Below are 5,686 nucleotides of genomic sequence, written 5' to 3'. Positions count from 1 at the left end.
CACAGACCCCACCAGTTTACCTCTCAACCGTTTCACGCCCCTTTTGAACTCTCTCTTCAAAGTTCTTTTCAACTTTCCCTTACGGAACTTGTTGGCTATCGGTCTTGTGCCCGTATTTAGCCTTAGATGAAGTTTACCACCCGCTTTGGGCAGCATTCCCAAGCAACCCGACTCTGAGGAGACCTGATCCCGGTGCCGGGGGCCTCTACCGGCCTAAAACCATCCATGGGGTGAGCCTCGATCAGAAGGACTTGGGCCCCCTGAGCGACGCCGGGGAGTCGGTCTTCTGTATGCCGCATTTCCTGTGCCCGCCGCCGGACCGGGATTCGGCGATGGGCTCTTCCCTCTTCACTTGCCGTTACTGAGGGAATCCTGGTTAGTTTATTTTCCTCCGCTTAGTAATATGCTTAAATTCAGGGGGTTGCCACGTCTGATCTGAGGTCGTAGTCGAGGGAGCAGAAGAGCTCCGTGGGGTGGCCGGCCTCGGGCTTTACGAGGGGTTTAGCCCCTAGACCCGCGCCTCTGGCGCGGCCGATCATGCGCTTTCCCGGTCCGTGGCGGAAGCCCACATGATCGCGAGGCCCACGCTCCGAGGCCGTCCCGCGCCGGCAGCCGTGGGACACCACAGAAAACCACACGTGGCACGGCCCAGTGCCCTGGGGCAGGGCGAAGGCGCACCAGGCTTTTTTAAGGCCTGCCGCCACCTCTACCGCCAGGGCGCGCCGGGCGCCCAACCCTCCTGAAACACCCACACACAAGGTGGGGAGACGGGGGGAGGCCGGGGCACGCCGGCCACAAGCCTATGCAGCCAGGTCCAGAGGGATCCTGCAACGGTGCTGATCAGGGTCTGACCTTAGGGGGATGAAGGGAACGGGGTCCCTGTGACAGCCCCAACCCCGCCCCGGGGAGGGAACCCCAGGGCGATTGACGTTCAAGCGACCCTCAGACAGACGTAGCCCCGGGAGCAACCCGGTTCTGCAGGGTGCATTCAAAGTGTCGATGATTAATGTGTCCTGCAATTCACACTAATTCTCGCAGCTTGCTGCGTTCTTCATCGATGTGCGGCCGAGTGATCCACCACCAAGAGTCACAGGCAACTTGTGTTTGTTCCAGACGTCAGCCAAAACCTGCCGGTGCAGGAAAGGCAGGGGGGGAGGCAACGCTGCCCGTCCCGCCTACCGCAGATGAGACAGCCCGGCGCCCCGTCTAGCTTCCCCACTTGGAAGTCAGCCGAGACCATCGAAAATCCAAGCGCTCAGCCCGGGAAGCCTGCCCGCCACCCACATCAGCAGTACGGTGGCAGGGCTTCCCACAGCAACAGAGTCAGGCCGCTCTGCCGCCGGCCCACCCGGCCTGATTCCTGCTTGGCCTACCCCCGGCCTCGACCCCCTCCGCCACTCCCCTTTAGGGGAGTCGGACAGAGAGGCGGGCCACATTCGGCATGGGCAGGGGGGTCAGGTGGGACCGCTAGAGTCTTCAAACCACAGCCCGGCTGCACGGGGGCGAGCTCCAGATACCTGGTCGAGAGGGAAGGTCACCCACTGCGCCAGCGGGCCATCACTCGCCCATGGACGTGGGCGGCCGGAACCTGTCTGCCATGGGGAGGCGTCCCTTGAGAACGGCCGGGCTTCCCTCGGCTCCCGACTGCTCCCACTCGGGGGCTTCCCTGCCGACCAGGGTGAACCCGCCGAACGCCGGACCTGCTGGCGGGTTGGGTGGAGGAGCGCGCCCCCACCCGGCGCGGTGGCTCAGGGGCCGGCTCGGTGAGGAGAGGATGGGGGGCAGCTCCAAGCTCCCTCTCTCCGGTCGGGGGGACATCCCCCGGCAGGTTAACCCAACCCCACCAGGCGTCCCCGTCCGTCTGCTGGATCGCGGACCCCCCTTCCGGTGGAAGGGAATCCCGCTCCCCAGGCTGTGGGTCGTGCATGTCTGGGACGCAATCGAGGTGCTCAAAACAGTAATCCAACCCCCGTGCTATGTGAGGGGGAGGTCTCTCCTCACTGCCCGGGGGCTGGATTGTCTGCAGTTTCACGTCAGCATGTGTAATGCACGCCGACATGAAAGTGCAAGTATTTTCACAGCGGCAGCCATTTCGGCTGCCGCAGTGAAAAGAGAAGGTGAGTCTCCACCTTTCTCTGCCTCGATCTTAGGCTGTGTTTCAAGCCGAAGATCGAGGGAGGTGTCGTTGGAAAGAGGAGACTCTCCCCTTTCCAACGACACCTTTTGTGAAAGCATTGCTGGGCACAGATCGGGTGCAGAGTGCTTGATCCGCTCTCAGCAATGCCACTAGACCACCAGGACCTGTTACTGATGCGGGGGGAGGGAGGGCTGCTTACTAGGTAAGCGCCCCCCTAACCCCTGAGGCCCCAAAGCATGGTGCCAAAGCTATGGAGATCCCTGGGGGCAGATGGGTGATCATCTGCCCCCAGTGAAGGGGATAAAAAAGGAAAAAAAATGGCTGGAAAATAGTGATGTGGGTGGGGGTGGGGGGCCACTAGCAACCAGGGTTTGGAATCTGAACAACTTAATTCTACTGTGGGTTCTTTGCCTATTGCAGGTTTTTTCTCCTACTTCTGGACAAAGCCTTCCTGCAGGAGTCACACGACCCAGGTACTAGCACTCTGGGCAGCCTGGCATCGGGAGGGAGGCGTCCATCTCTTCAGGACTCAAATCTCCGACAAAAACATCATCAGAAGCACATCCCTTCATCTTCTCCACACGCCTCGACTGAGGTGAGCAAAAAACCTGATAGTTTGAGACCCAAGTATCTCCTGAACAAATGGAACCTATGCAAGGTATAATCTGTGCCATATAAGAGTTGTCCGCTGAAGTCCAGACCCTAAATGCTGAAAATGTGGCCCTTAAGCAAATGGTAATGGCTAGGGATGCCATGGTCATGGAAAACCCCACTTTGGGTATAGTCCTAGAGAAGTATGATGGACACCCAAGGAAATCCTGTCCATTTTTTGACTGATATACAGTTAATTTCACATTTAAGCCCTTATTGTATACCACTTACATGGCTAAGGTGGGGTTTGTGGTGTCTCACATTACCAGGAATGCCTTATCATGGGCTACACCTCTGGTTACAGCAAATGATCCTGTGCCAGACAGCTACCCTGCATTTCTTACTGCCTTCAGAGCCATATTTGATCGTCCTAATACGGCCTATGCTTCGCAGGAGAGCCTTCTGGACTGCAGACAAGGGTCACAGGATGTCATGATCTATACTTCCAGGTTCCGACAACTGGCTAAAGAATCGGGATGGCCAGATAATGCCTGCAGTGTCTTATACAGAAGAGGCCTTAACGAAGACCTCAAAGACGAGTTAGCCAGAGTACCAAGACCAGATGATCTGAATGTCCTGATTTCGCTAACCCTTCAGATTGACTTTTGACTTCAAGAAAGGCACCAAGAACGAATGAAGAATCGCTCATTTGTCACCAGAGATCCATTGACACAGCCTTCTCCCAGTACCTCTGCCACTTCGGAGCCAGAGCCTATGTAGCTGCTAGGTGACCTCTAACCCCTGAAGAAATAGCACAAAGAGTAGCACAAGGGCTTTGTATGTATTATGATTCCCGGTCCCATTTGGTGAAGGATTGCCCCAAAGACCGTCCTAGATGCGGAGATGGAAGACGGAACAGGGAGAAGGGAGTGGGCTCCGGAATATCGATACACTCAGCAGTAACAAAAAAACTCTGGTCGTTCTGGGAATCACCATTGTTTCCCCTAACGATGAGCCAAAAACATAGATAGCCCTGGATGATTGTGGAGCAGTGGGCAACCTGTGGAGGGCATAGACGGAACTCTTCTATCACCTGGACCCATTGTAGAAAACACTCTTCCATTGCACAATAGCCCAGCATTTAGAAAACATTACTTTTGACCTCATTAAGGCGGCTCATTTTCCTGTTGTTCTTGGTATACCATGGCTACAATTACACAATGCTTTCAGCAATTGGGCCATAGGGACTTTGTTCCTAGGATAGAGTATTGCGATGTACATTGTACGCAAGTCTCCTGTACTGCACCTTTGCCTTGTTTTTTTTGAAATATGTGAGAAATACCTGGACTTTCAAGATGTTTTTTCGGAATCTCTTGTGCAGGTGCTTCCCCCTCACCTTCCGGAGGATTGTGGTATTGATACCTTACCGAATGCAATCATTCCCTTTGGACGTATGTTCATTTTGTCAGCCCTGGAAAATGTGCCTCTAAAAGCCTATCTGGATACCAATCTGGAAAACGGTCTTATTCGGAAGTCCAGATCGCCTGCTGGTGCTTCTTTGTTTATTGTACCAAAAAAGGACACCTCAGAGCTCTGTACTTGTTTGGATTACAGATGATTAAACAACGTTACTTTAAAGGATAAATACCCTTGCCTCTGATTTTGGATATCCTGGAATTCTTATGGGGTGCCCAGAAATTCACTGAGTTTGATTTCAAGGCAGCCTATCGTTTGGTCAAAATTCGTCAAAGAGACGAGTGGAAGACGGCTTTTAGAAAACCTTTTGAACATTTTGAGTATTTGGTAATGTCTTTTGGTCTCATGAATGCCCCAGCCGTCCTAAAAAGATTCATGGACCTGGTATTTTCGAATATGCTATTTCATTTTGTTATCGTCTATTTAGACGATATTTTGATTTACTCATCGGATAAACATCTTCATCAAGAACACATGCGTCAAGTTCTTGTGAGATTACGAGAAAACCATCTCTTGGCTAAGCCGGAAAACATTATTTTCAAACAAAAATCCATATCTTATCTTGGCTACATTATTACTAGGATTGCCATGGACCCAAGAAAATATCTATGGTGTTAAACTGGCCTTCACCTGCTTGTGTAAAGCCCATTCAACAGTTTTGGGGCTTAGCCAATTTCTATAGAAAATTCACACCAAATTTCTCTGAACTTGTTTTGCCAATAACCCATTTAATGAAGAAAGGAGTGTCTTTCCAATTTACTGAACAAACAGAAGCTGCCTTTCAATCTCTGAAACAGGTGTTCACAAAAGAACCCATACTTCGACAACTTGATGTGAACAAAATCTTTATAGTGGAAAGGGATGCTTCAGAGGCAGCTATAGGTGCAGTCTTAAAACAACAACAAGAAGACAAAGAACAACATCCTTTAGCATATCTGTCCAGAACCTTGACTGAAAGTGAACACCATTATTCAATGATCGTAAAAGAACTCCTAGCTATACACCATGCATGCCTGTGTGGAATGGCGTCATCTTCTTTTGGGTTAAAAGTTTCCAGCTTTAATTAGGAATGATCATCAAAATTTGAAAGAACTTCAATCCCTAGAATGTTGCAACATTCGACAGGCCAGATGGGCCTTCTTTTTTGCTCAGTATCAATTTAATCTTACATACATTCCCAGGACAGAAAAAAATGTTTAATATACAGGAGTTTCTACTTGCTGTGATCCTCATTCAGTGATCTCTATCTTCTTTCTTGCAGGTTGGAGGAACGCGCCGGTAAGCGTTACTGCTGCAAAGTAGAATAACGTGAAGCAGAGTTGCACGTCTGGGAGTGGCTTATATATCCAGCGACTCACATCAACTAGAAGTGCACCAGGAAGGTCGCATGGCCTGATGGGCAGCCATTTTAGTAGAAGCAGGAAGTGCATAGGAATAAGTCTTTGCTTGCAATTAGCCCCAAATGCGCCATGAATAGGTCCA

General features: G+C 51.5%; 1 non-coding gene across 1 annotated transcript; it reads right to left on the bottom strand.

Moving 5' to 3' along the window:
• Positions 1-936: 936 nt before the first annotated feature.
• Positions 937-1,089, bottom strand: LOC138568330 (5.8S ribosomal RNA). The gene has a single exon (XR_011302669.1). It is a non-coding gene; the product is annotated as a 5.8S ribosomal RNA (ribosomal RNA).
• Between the last annotated feature and the right edge of the window lie 4,597 nt (positions 1,090-5,686).

The sequence above is a fragment of the Ambystoma mexicanum genome, chromosome 2p (genome assembly GCF_040938575.1).
Source record: "Ambystoma mexicanum isolate Mex_15411 chromosome 2p, UKY_AmexF1_1, whole genome shotgun sequence".
NCBI classification, from domain to species: Eukaryota; Metazoa; Chordata; class Amphibia; order Caudata; family Ambystomatidae; genus Ambystoma; species Ambystoma mexicanum.
The sequence above is the reverse complement of the archived record's forward strand: the minus strand, read 5'-3'. Positions and strand labels throughout refer to the sequence as shown.